The sequence below is a fragment of the Lampetra fluviatilis genome, chromosome 8 (genome assembly GCF_964198595.1).
Source record: "Lampetra fluviatilis chromosome 8, kcLamFluv1.1, whole genome shotgun sequence".
NCBI lineage: Eukaryota > Metazoa > Chordata > Hyperoartia > Petromyzontiformes > Petromyzontidae > Lampetra > Lampetra fluviatilis.
In genome coordinates this window covers 4,378,625-4,392,568 of record NC_136282.1, presented here as the reverse complement: position 1 = coordinate 4,392,568, position 13,944 = coordinate 4,378,625, and positions in this window count along the sequence as shown.

The following is a 13,944-nucleotide window of genomic DNA, read 5'->3' as shown; positions in this document are numbered from 1 at the left end:
GACACGGTTCGCCGAGTCACGGAGGCGCGGGAGAATGCCCGCGTGGCTACGGCCAAAGCCCAGGCCCGGAACGAGCGATATGCGCGACGGTCTGAGGGGGAGTGCCCTTGGAAGGTTGGGGACCTAGCCTGGCTTCATTGTCCACAGGTACGTCCGGGGACCTCGCCGAAATTGCACAAACCCTGGCATGGTCCCGTACGCCTCATTGCGGTTCCCAACCCACAGACAGCACGCGTCCAGATTGGGTCTCGTCGCTGGGTTGTGCATACGTCGCGCTTGAAACCATATGTTGCTCCCTTACATGATGCGTCATCCCCCAATATTGCCTTGCCGGGGTCTGTTGCTGCTGACTCTCCCCTGCCTGCGTCCATTGATCTCGCTAGAGCGCCTGTCGTACCTGTTCCAGACAGGCCGGCCGTGACATTGCGGGGGACGAGGGGCCCTGCTCGGAGGACGCCTGCCAGGTCTGCGGGACCTTCGAGCCCTGCAGCCCTTCCGACCCAGCTGCGGGCACGGTCACAGGACAAGCCCAAGACTAACTCTTTAGAGACACGGGACGGCGGTGGACTTCCAGCTGCGACAGGGGGATTACCCCCTGTCGTTCCTCGACTTTCATCGCGTTCCCGTTCTGCGAGTGGGCCGCCGACCGTCCGGGACGGGCCGGCGACCCGCACACGTTCCAAATCGCTTACGTTTCGTTGATTGTTGCTGTCTTGTTATTTTTTTCTTACAGTTGTATTTATTGCATGCTTTTGTACGATCGTTGATGTTGATTGCGTTGTTGTTGTTCTTGCTGTTACATTATATGCTTAGTGTCCTTTAGGGGGGGAAGCTCGGTTCGCCGCATTACGATTTGCTATTGGTCAGCCGAGGTCGGCTGGGATTTTTCTACGGGGGAGGGTGGTGTAATGCGGGCGTAAGCGACCTTCCGGAGGTGACGTCACGGGGGGTGGAGTCATGTGACGTGGGGGTAAGGTTCGGGGCTTTAAGCGGGTAAACCGGAAGGGGAAGGCAGTCGGGGTGTGAGCGGAAAAGAGTGAGGCCACGCGGGCAAGTGTGGAGAGGGGGGGCGCCGACGGCGATCGGGAGCCAACCCCGAAGATAAGAGGAAGCTGCGGAGTGGTGTGCAGCTGGGGAGGAGACAGCCAGGAGGGCTGCGTGTTAGAGGCAGCGGTGTGGCTGCCAGGAGGAGCTGCGGAGAGAGAGAGAGAGAGCAAGAAGCTGTGAGAGCTGCGGAGGGAGAAGAGCAGCAGAGAGTACAGCCAAGGGGGGCTGTGTGAGAGAAACAGCAGCGGAGCTGCTGTTGTGGATCGGGCCGACATTGGAGTCAGCACCGTGGAGAAGCTACAGAGTAAAGACAGCCGTGTGGGTGTACAGCACGAACCGAATAATAAAGGACACTGAGCCAGACATCGTGGTCCAGTCGTTTATTACACATGTGTGCCGTCAACATCCAGGCACGCGACAGTCATTTGCGCCTTTTGAGATGCCCATCGCAGCAGACCCACACGTCAAATTGAATAATGACCCAGAAGTGACAACGGGTTAAAAATTTGAAATCCTTTAGGGTCTCTCCTTCAATATCCAGAGCGTTTTCTCCACAAAGACCAAGGCGAATACCCCCCCAAGAGCCTTGGCAAACTGTGAGGGAAGGTGCTGTTCGTAAGTAGCGTTAACAGACCGTTGGGTGACCAGCACCATGCCCGGCCATATTTGTCTCCACAATGCTGAAGTTTAACACAGCACCAGGTACTCACTTTAGCCTGAGTCAACCTAGGCGAGGTCCAGGGACCACCGGTTTGGATATTCACCATTGATGTTATCTGTGGCTGGGAATGGAACTTGGGCCGCCGTGTTTGTGCGGAGTGTGCTAACCGCTGTGGTAAAGAGACTGAAACATGCGTCCAGAGTATTTGGATGCTGTATATTTTCACATGATAAGCCACATCGAGCTATCATTTGTAGCGATGTCGCTTCTGAAAATAGCTATATAGCTCAGGAGGCTTTACCTGGTAAAATACACATTTTTAATAGATAGAAAATAGGTGCGCACATTTTCCAATTGCTTCTGGCTCAATCCAACATCCGGTGGAACTCCCCTCCATGTCACTTTCACAAGACAGGTGGGCGGTCTCTCTGTTAGGACACCTCCAGTTCCTTCGCACAAAGTGTTTCTTATTTTATTGATCCAAGAGGGATGGTGAGCTGATTATATGCCCAGCAAGTACTAAATAGGGGTTCTCTGCCTTTCTGTTAACTTTCTAATTGAGCCACATTCGCTGGTAGGTTAAACGCAAACAAATTTTATTACTTGAGATTCCTGCATTTCGAAGGTTATTTCGGCCAATCTCGCTGGTGCTTACGCACAGTGCTATTTCTTCCTTCCTTCTGCCAGTACCCAAAATTGTTGCACAGTTAACGCATCACCTCTCCATGGTTTTCTCTTTAAGGCTTCATGCATGCCCCTTGCTGGCTGGCCGCCGACTTCCACTCCAATATCTCCGTCTCGTATTATTAGTTTCCTTAAATCACTGTCATATAGATTATGTTGATTTGACATCTAAAAATAATGTACCACTGTTTAGAATTGTGAGCTCTGTAGCTTGACCGATAATTAATTATCAGTGTCTGCCGCTGCTGTCCTCATATTGCCCCAGGCGATCGTTGCGTAGCCACATTAATTTATTTACTGGAAGTGATCGACCATTACGAGCTAAGTAAAGGCAATTTGTTTTTACTCGGGTGAAGCTAAGCCAAGCCAAAGTGGACATTGGGGCAGCACTCATCTTCAGGAGCCAGTCACCGTGTATGAGCCAGGGCTGGATATTCCTCATCCCAATCGGAGTGGCCAGTTTCACGTCGATAAGGTAATGCTGCTGAATTCTCACAGAGCAAATGTGTGAGAGGTTGCGGGAAGCGGTAGTGGTAGTGGTGAGTGCACTCCGCTACCAATCCGGCAAACTGGGTTTGACTCCCGGTCATGGTCAGCACCAGTGACAATTATCTGACCGGTCCTGGGCCTCTCCTGGGTCAACTCAGCCTCAAAATAGTACCTGGTGAAGGCGAGTAAACATCGTTACTAGGGAGACAAAGGCGGCCGGGCGTGATGCTGGCCACCCACCTCTTCGTGCAATGTGCCGGCCTTCATAGGTACTCGCGAACAGCACTTGTCCCTGCAGCCTGTTAAGGCTATACCGGTGATCTTTGTTTTTTTTGTCTTTTTCTTAGGGTTCCATCACCAAAACACCCACTCGGCTGATACACTCCGAGAACCCGTGCTGATGCAGGATGACTGCACTCTGCTTAGGAGTCACGCATCACCCCCGCCCCCCCCCCCCCCAAATACCGCGTTCACACCGCGGGGAGAGTCCGACGCTGCTGGTCTCTGTTCCCAACAGGTCGCGCTACGACGTGCTCGTGCCGGCGCTGTGGGGCAGCGAGGTGCACAAGTGGGAGATTGACACGCTGCAGGCGGTCGTGCAGGAGGAGGAGGAGGATGAGCTCATTACGGGTGACTCACCCTGTGAAGCACGGCACCGCACGACATGCATGATAGGCAGCAGTGCCTGCCTGCCTACGATATAAAATAGTCTTTTATTATTACTAATACTACTACGCTTGTTTACCCGGGGTAGCGTTGTCGAGTCTTCAAGACACTTTGGCAGCAGCAGTCCTGTCCATGTTTTCGCAATCGAGGCCGGTGGGAGCGATGTCGCTTACAGTGTAATACTAATGACGTAATTTGAAGGTGCCAGTCACATTTTATATGGGCGGTTGTTCAGCGATGGGAGACAAACCTTGAGAAGCCAGAGGGGAGACCGTGCAAATTACACGCAGAAAGGCCACCGAGTCAAGAATCGAAACCCAGACCCTTTTTACACACATTATTTTTTTATTTTTACTCACTCCGTCTGTTGTCGTATCCTCAAAAAAATCTTCTAACTCAAATTTTACCCACTTTACAATGTGCTATCGACTGCAAACTTGGCATACTTATGTCATACTGATGACAATACTATATTATATCATTACAATTTTAAAATATATATTTTTAAACATTTTACACCCTTTTTTTTGTAACTCACTCTGTTGTATTCTCAAATCTTGTAACTCAATTTTAACCCACTTCCCAATGTGGAATCGACTGCAAACTTGGTATACGTATGTGAATCTGATGACAATACCATATTCTATCATAAAATATAAAATATTTTTAAACATGATTTTTTATATGTTATGTTTCGGCTTGGCTCTAATTGTCCACGGTCAACTGACGTTGGCTATAATTGGCCACGGTCCCTAACGTTATGGCAAGCTTCGGGGCCACTTCTTGGAATCGTGGAGTTCATCCATTACTTGTACATTTCATAAAAACGTGTTTCTAAAAAAGTTTTTGTTTTATATACTTATTTGCTGTGAGCACAAGTGTTACTACCGGGCCAACCTGCCACCCATATAACCAAGGTCGCTGTAAGTATGTGTATGTATATATATGGTCGGGGGCACAGCTGGTGCGTCTGCCAATCATCTCAGTCAACCCATGGCACCTGCAGGGTCTGTCCCGTGACCTCCTGTCAGCGAGCCTCTGACACTCTGCGTGGCCTCAAAGTGCACCTGGCCTGGCACAAGCGCCGTGGTGACGTCACCACCACATAGCGGCATAAGGCGGGTGCTGTATGTATCTATGTTGAACTTCTTTCGCATCGTACGTAGCCAACCGTGTATGGAGAGCTCCACTCGACTGCTGAAACATTGCGAGCTTTTAAACCCAGTCGGGGGGTTAACTCCCCCCACCATCTCTCTAACATGATCACCAACCTGTGGGAAGTCATCAGTGGTTGTGCTGTGGGCAGACTGACACCCACCAGTAACGTGGAAATTCCACTCTTGGACATGCAACCACCGATGGACACGAACAATGCCCCCCACCCCCGCACTTGTTTGAATAAGCGGACACATTGTCACTTTGGCCAATGCAATTGCATGAGATACGTAGACGGGAGAAAATGCGCGTGCGTGTTCACGCACACCGGTGAGCACGGGGCAGTGCAATGTTTCGCCGGCCTTGCGATTCCACGAATCGGCACGATTTCAGTTCAAGCATCAATTTGTTGAATTTAAATGTGTTGATTGTGTCGATCCTTAGTGGCTGGAGAAATCCCGTGAACCAATTACATACAACGTGTAGCCTATGAAGCCAAACATATCAATTCCTAAGCATGCGATTCTGTGCAGGTATCGTGAACCAATTATTATAGATGCTGATGAATCACTAAATTGTGACACCCCTACTTAGCGCACTGTGCTACGATCCCAATAGCGCAGGTTTTGATTCCTAGCCATGCCCGATAGTGACAATTCGGTAAATATATTTTGTTGTGTGTCGATTGGCACATGTATTTTTTTTATTGATTTATTCTGATGTCGATTTGCTTCAGGGCCCTAATTTTTTTCTTGTGGCCTAGGTCACTTGCAAATGAGACTCGTCTTGGTTTTTTCGTTTCAGTTTTCAAATCAGTTAGACAAAATACGCTTAAACTTGATTTACGTGATCTGGGCCAAACTTGGAGCGAATTGATCAAAAACAAAGTGTGTAAATGCGGTCTGTCAACAAACAACACGGCGACAAATGTACACACAGTACGCGGCTTCGTGAGTTATGCAATGCCATCAACAGTGCCCGAAGAACTGCATTGTTATCCTATTGTCTCGGTCGTTGTCAAATAAACGAGAGCAAATGTGACTGTCAGGCAGTGGTGAGACAGAGGGATAACTTTAGACCGACCGGCTTCACCTTTATTAAGGCTCATCAATACTCATCTTATACAGTTTATACTGTTATTATGGGTTTTCATGTCGACAGCAGTTCAGTATTGTGCGATACATAGGCAGATTTCCCTTCCCTTGTGGTCTGTGAATAGATGCTCACGAATACCACTGACCGAGCAGAATATTGAGGCTAAGTTGTGGATGTTCGTGTGTGTCCACCAGCGTGTGCATGTTTAATTACGCGTGTTTGTCTTTAAACATGTTTGTTTGTGTGCGCCTATAAGTATACACGTACGCATGTTTCCGTGTGGATGGTTTTTTCACTTCTGTTTTTGTTTGGGGATCAGCCATCGAACAAAGACGGTCACCACATCGCGCGCTTTTAGATGTGCGTCTGCGACCGTCTGGAACACTCTTCTTTCCGATATTAGGAAGCCACTGGAGCTAAGAACTTTTAAATATAGATTGAAATCTCATTTATTTAGAACTGATTTTCGTGTTTAGTTGTTGTGCTTCACCTCCCATTAGCATGATTGGCTGCATAGGATGCAAAAGAAGTTCAACATTCATATCGCTCCCCCACTGTGGCCATACGGGCCCTTAATAGGTGCTCGCTAACAGCACTTCTCCCAACAGTTCGTAAAAGGTTAAACAGGGGGTCTTTTCCTTCGAGTGTATGTGTGCATGTCTTTGTTTTTGCATGTGCATGTACACGTGCCCGAAATACAGGCCCTACATTTTTGCAGTAATAGCCATCAATTCTCTTGTTAACCCTTCCAATTTCTCTCTTGAATGCGTTTCCTCTAAATGCGTTATATTGCCTCTTGTGTTGTTCCCGTGCACCTGTGTCCGAGTGCCATTTCCATGCCTTTGCATTCATCCCCTGCTCACTCTTATTTGTTTGGCTTAAGCGTTCCAATCCACCCCTCCTCGCAGTGCTCACTGTCATCACAGTTGCTCTCATTTCGTCCGCTGATTATCGCTTTAGTTATTTCGGTTTTCCACTCTGTGCGCATTATCCTCCACCCTGATTGCCTTCAATCGTCACAGTTGGGAGAACGGGGCCACTTTCTGAGAAATCCCCACCACACTTGGTTGCGTTAAACCGTCATTCGCATTTGGCTTCTCTCAAACGTTCTAAATGCTGTCATTAGATTAACAAATTGCCCTTTGTTACGATGACAATTATATTTTAAATACACGCTAAAAAGGTGTAATTTCAATTTAATCTCGTTTCTTTTTAAAATAAACGTTTTGAAAGGTATAACGATTATGGATTCCGTACTTTGATGCAACCGTCCACAGGAGTCTTTGTGGATCTATAGTACCAAGAACTGGACATTAAAATAGTTGTTTTTTAATTGTGTGAGCTTAAAAGGTTAAAAGACGTTGTGTTTTTTTTAATGAACTAAATATATTTAGATGAGTGGTGCTGTGACAGAATGCTTTGCTCATTAGTGGAAGGTTGTGAGTTAACATCCCAGTTAGGGGACAAATCAGCCAATCATCCCTACATGGCCTATAAAATGAGTACCACATTTTAATGTGGAATTCCACAGCTTGCTCAGGGATACCACTGAGTATGAAACGTCGTATTCTATTATTTAATTTAATTTATTGTTTTATCTTTAGACGTGACTTAACCGAAAGAAACAAATAATAATTCCTGCAGTCACGAAAGTTCTAAAATTAAGATTGAACCACTTCTACGGGGAAGTTTTAAGCTTATCTTTTTCTCTCTCTCTGGCGACTTGTTTTCTCTGCCTGTGTCCTCTCTTTAGATTGTTCACACTTAAATTCTAACTTAGCAATCTTTGAAATACGTAATCAACCAGGCTATGCGTTAATTGTGTGTTGACCGACCCTCTGTGGTGTATTACATTACATTTCGATATTTTACTAGGTTATTTAATTTTAGTGTGTCCTTCTGATTTTCAGGCTTGCTTGCCGTGCCATCGCATTCGCAGCACCACGTCTGTTGACCACTCATTGATATGCTAATTTTTTCTCTAACCCTCCTCCCTCTCTCTGCCTCCGCCCCCCCCCCTCTGTCTATTTAAGGCCACCACACAGAGACGATCACCCCTCTCTGTTACCTGTGTTGCTCTCGCTATGTATCTTGGTGATATCTGTCTGCTAATATGTCTGTCTATAGTTTTCTGGTTAGATTTTATGTCGCTATTTCATTATACCTGATGATGATTGCTTGTGTTGCAATCGAAACGTCGTATTCTATTATTTAATTTAATTTATTGTTTTATCTTTAGACGTGACTTAACCGAAAGAAACAAATAATTATAATACACACCCCAATTGTTATTTGAGGAAGGAGACCCAATTAGCACGGTTTGTTACACACGGTGTGTAAGAAGTTCAACATACATACGTACATCAAAGATCCCCCGGTGTAGCCTTAACAGACTGTTGGAGCAGGTGCTGTTAGCGAGCACATATGAAGGCCGGCACAGCACACGAGTAGGTCGGTGGCCAGGACCACGCCCGGCCACCTTTGTCTCCCCAGTGGCGATGTTAACACACCACACCAGGTACTCATTTGAGGTTGAGTCGAACTAGGGGAGGCCCATGACCGGTTCAGATAATCGTCACTGCTATTGACCGTGAGCAGTAATCTAACTCGGGTCGCCAGGTTCGTAGAGCAGCGCAGTAACAGCGACACAACCGCTCCCCTGTTTGCGATATACGTTTTTTGACTTGACTTGACTACATACACACACGAAACAAACTGGAAAGAAGATTTTTCGGCTGCCAACTTGGCAGCCGAAAAATGCATTGTGTTTCCGCTACCCTCTCCAATGGACGCACTGATAACGTCTCGATTGCCACGAGGTAATCTAATCGTGGGAACATCACATCAGCGGTCGCTACTCACGACAATGCCTGGGTACAGACGTCGCCGGATTTCCCCTACAATTAACTTGACAAGCTGCACAAGGCCTCTCTCGTGACAGCCCCACCTCGCTGAAACCCACGCCGTCGTGCGGAACGCGTTGGTGGATACAGCTCGAGTGTGATTCCCAGAGACGTCTCGCACATTGTTGTTGTGCTGCCCGCAGATGTTTCATTTCATAAGACAAACGTCTTAGAGATAACCTCCGAGTTGTCTAGAAACAATTGTGAGACCGCTTTTGGCAGTGGGGCACAAGTAACAGGTAACAGAAAAAACTAAACATCGAAAACACTGCTCGAAAGAGAAAATAGTATATAGTGGTTGCCGAGATAAATGATTGGTTTTAGAGCAGATAGGTCATTGACGAATGTGTTCAGCTGACTGCTGGGTCAGGAAGTCAAGGCGCTTGTCAGAGCATTGAGCTGGTTTTGCTGACTTCCTTGGGAAATCCACTGCCACTCAAGTTAACCGTAGTTTCTCATGTATATAGATTATGTTGTTACGATTGTAGTGTGTGTGGTTCGTCAGTTATTTTAGTGATGAGCAAACTTTTGCTCATCACTAAAATGGAATTTTGATAGTTCATTGGACAAAGGCATGTTTTTTTTCTTCTATGTGGAAATACAGAATGGAGACCTGTTTATGTTGATTATTACCCGTGATGTTATATCGGTGAGAAGACTTCAGTTAAACCGTAGAGTCCCTGAAATATTCACCACGTTAATGATATTCCTGGATATGGCAATATGTCCATGACCTAATTGCCAATGTCGCCGTCTGCTAGCCTGAAGCAGACCTGTCATAATTCAACCAAATAAAAGTGACTGTCATATATTGAACGAAAACTGAAAAGTGCGCAAAGGAACATGGAGAGATGCATGTTTGGAATTACATTGGTGAGCAAAAAAACTGGCAATGCGTGTATTCAAAAGTATACGTATGTCAATGACATCATCTAAATTATTAATAAAAATAAGTGAGCTTGGGCAGGACACGCCGCTAGAAGGGACGGCGATTATGGAAGATGGTCAACAATAATAACCGAGTGGCAGCCAAGGAATGGAACGCATCCGAGAGTACGTCTACCGTGGAGATGGAGCGATGAGATCAGTTCAAGTGCAGGTGCTGGATGGATTGTGGCTTCGTAGAATCGTGAGAGGTGGCGGTGACTGTGGGTGGCCTTCGTCCAGCAGTGGATCGATCGTGGCAGATATTGATGATGACGGTGATGGTTGAGTGACATGCATCATGTGAGGTTGTATTTTTAATGGCCTTACTTCCTTCAATTAGTTTTAGGTTTGCATATATTGTTGGGAACTTGACACTGTTTGCACGGGATTTGAACACCGTGGTGCAATTTAAATTTGAAATGCAGAATTGCGCACTTTAGGACATTGCCATATAATTAACTAGGTGGAGGGAGCTGCTATTCAACGGCTATGAAATACAGCAATGACATCTAATCTTTATAATTCTTTAAAGGTCTCATTTAGTGGCTTTTTCTGGCATTTTGTAATTAAAGCGTTGCAAATAATGCGATTACAAACAAATGCGTGAGAAACTTTTATTTGTGTCCAGACGACCATTGAGAAAGCGTATCTCTTTTGCAAAGCAGGCCTAAGGAAATTACACGTTGCAGTAAATGATGGGTGTTGATGTTACAATTTCAGTGCTGTGGTTTGAAGCTTAAACAAGGCAATTTCACAGTCAGCCCTGAATTTCCAAAGTTAGCACCGAAGCGTGCTGCAAAAGTGAATCTGTATACATACAGTGTCATCCTGTCCAGGGTCATCACAGTTATCGTAACGTAGACACTTTCCAAATAAAGGTGGAATCATTATTATTGTGTTTTAGATGTGTTACGTTCTACTTGGCATTTCATTTCAGAACGTATCACCAACAGTGAGATTGATGTTGCATTTGTTATATTGGTGTGTAAATGTACTTTCCTGGGTGAGTTACATCTGCATCTGTTGGTCCTGTTAATGCTGATCAAACAGAAAAAATCAGGACATTACGTTGAAAGAAAGCCTCTACCCCCCGCCCCCTACATAATATATACAGTGGCCCAAAATTAGGACACATACGGTTATTACATTTATTTCAACAAATCATATTCGGGTCATTTTCTGTATTCGAGCACATGCTCACACTGACTTCCCTTAACATTAATGCATAATGCATGAATTATCTTTTAACATTTACTTAGGACGTTTTTATTTATTTCATTGCAGCTGTGGAATATTTGAACATTCATCAATCATGTTTTGTTGTCTCAATTCATTCAGGGTTCTCGGTCGAGTGTGTAAACGACAGATTTGAGGTGACCCCCACAGCAAGAAGAAAAGCATATTCATCATTATAATAGATTAAATATTATCTTAAAGAATACACAATTTAAATGTTTTAATGCCAGTGTTGAAATAAATGAAATAACCCTGTGTCCTGTCTTTTTGGCCACCCTGTATATTACATGGAAAGTATTTTCTCAATCCGCCACTGAAACAGCACATGCCCATTCTTTGCTGGTCATGGAGGTTATTTAATGATACTCCCCCATGCTGGGCAGGGCTGGTTGGTGGAGGTGGGGAGCGCAGAAATTAGTGAAATTGTCAAGCACAACGTGCAAGTCAGCCATGATCATCACGATTTAGTACGCAACGGTTGTCAGATGTTAACTGCCTCGCCCAGTATACAGGAGGACATGGGTTCGATCCCGACCCTGACGCCTGTATATTTGGAGTTTGCATGTTCTCCCTGTGGTCGCGTGTATTTTTATCTGGGTCCTCTGGATTTTCCCTTCACATTTAGAAACAAGCGTTTAGAGTATTTGGCCGCTATACATTTCCAGGCCAGGTTACTTTTGAAAAATAGCTACATAGCTTAGTGGGCCTTACCTAGTAAAATAATTTTTTTTATAGTTTTAGTATTTGATGGGACGTTGTCCAATCATGCTGGTGATTATACAATTACAGTGGTGGTATGCTTTTTTGCAAATTAACCTAAGGGTTTTAAATAGTTGGTTGTCTTAAAAAAGTAAACGTTCAAAGTTTTCAATGCACGCAGATTTCCTTAGGCACGAGAAACATAAACAGAGCAAGAGGGCAACTGGAATCAGCGCCGACAATTGCCTAAGTTGTGTGGCCCTAAAGTGGGATGTTTGACCAACTCCATGAATGAGTGATTACACACGTGAAAGGTAAACACGTGAAACCAAACTTAGGTGAGTGTGGTAACACTCTATTCCTGTATAGATGAAAACAGACGGAGACTTATCATATTCTTAGGTTTTTTCGGTAAAGTCACGTAGGTAAAACATTAAAATTAATGAAAATAAAATAAAAATCACGACGTTTCGGAGGCAACACAAGTCTCCGTCACGAAACGTCGTGATTTTTATTTTATTTTACTTTCATTAATTTTAATGTTTTACCTACGTGACTTTACCGAAAAAACCTAAGAATATGAATCCTTGCAGTCACGAAAGCTTCAAATCTGGAGACTTATCAATCCACTTTGCTGTACTGCATTCTTCTGGCGAGGGGGGTGACCTCGACCCCATGGGAAGGGAGGTCTTGTGGCATTTGCATGATCCACCAACCCTTGTCTCCACCGCCACGTGGCAAACAGTTGATTGTATTTATATAGAATATAGGAGCTTTGAGGTTTTCATCTGCGCACTGTGTTACGTATTTTAATTTAAATCAAAGCTTTTTGAAGTGTCTTTGAGTTGTGGTAGGATTTAGACCCTATGTACATTGCACGTGTATTCATATAATTTATATTCATAAAATGCAATACAACATCACAGTGGAGTGCGGCTAAATCAAAGCGATGCAATTAACATCCTAGAAGTAATAACGAATTCATTGTGAGCTCAAATAGGGAGCCAGTGTAGTTTAAGTAATTAAATAAGGGTGTACCATCATAATATTAATTTACATGCTCATACTATCGCCTTGAATTGCTGCATTCAGGAAAAGATGGTTGCTTCAAAAATTGTCTGCTGTTCCTGCTTGTTTTATTGATACGTACTCAACCCGAGCTGCAACTTTCATGGCAACGTCGGATGAAAAGAGACAGCGGAGGAGGAGTGACCTCCAAGCGAGTGCAAGCTGACTGGGCGTGCTGATGAGAAAGGCCTTTGTTGATGAAGCAGGGGGAACAAGGAGGGGAGAAACAGAGCAAGGGAAGTTGGGTGAGTAGTAGTATTACTCCTACAGGGGTTGGGTGAGTAGTAGTATTATTACTACAGGGGTTTGGTGAGTAGTATTACTACTACTAGGGGAGTACGAGAGTCGTACTCCAGGCCAGTGCCATCCACTGGTGGAGAAGGTGAGGGGGGCCAAAAAATGGCAATTTGCCCAAGGCCCCATCAAAATGAGGGCCCCACAAGGGGCCTGTCTTTGTTGTTGTTGTTCGTATGTATGTTGAACTTCTTTCACACCGTATTTAACCATCCGTGCTAATTAATCGGAGGTGCGTGGGAAGGCCAACAAACTAAACACAAAAAGCAATTCTAAAGGAATGAATTTGCAACCGACTTCCTGATATTGGAAGGAACAGCGTTGCAGATGGCCACAGATGCGCATGTGAAAGTGGTGACCGTCTTTATTCGATGGCTGAGCTAAAAGCCGCTGCTGCTGCAGCGAGGATGACCAGAGTTCGCGTGATGGGTTATGCTCCCTGACGAGAATGACTTCAGGGGGCACCATGTGGCATTCTGGCCTGGGCCTCCAAACCCAGGGCAAACCCAGGCCTCCAGGAACCTCCAGTGCTCTGCGAGTGGGAGTCTATCACATGACGACGTTCGCTGACTCCATCAACTCTCTCTCTCTCTCCAGCACACCAGAGGTTACGGCTGTGCGCAGGTGAACGCAAAGCCGGTGCAGAGATACGAGGTGTAATGCGATTCCTTGTGGGAGTTAGAGTGAAGAGCTTAGTGTCAGCATTCGTAGCGCCAAAAGTTTTGAGGTGAAGGATTTAGGAAGTTGCTCGAGGAACGAGTTCAATGTTGTGCCCTAAGCACAGAAATTGGATATGCCTTTTTTTCTGCGCAATTCCCATCAGAAATAGCTACAGTTGGGGTCCCGCTGTCAATGCGAGGCAGGTTCACACTTCAGAGCTTTGCTCCTTTTGTTGTTGTTTGTTTTGTTTTCCGTAAAAAAAAAATACCGCGATGCACGGCACAGGATGGTACCACGACCGTCTGAGGTGGATCACTTTTTTTGAAGTGGAGATTGCTTGCATGGCGTATTAAATTTATT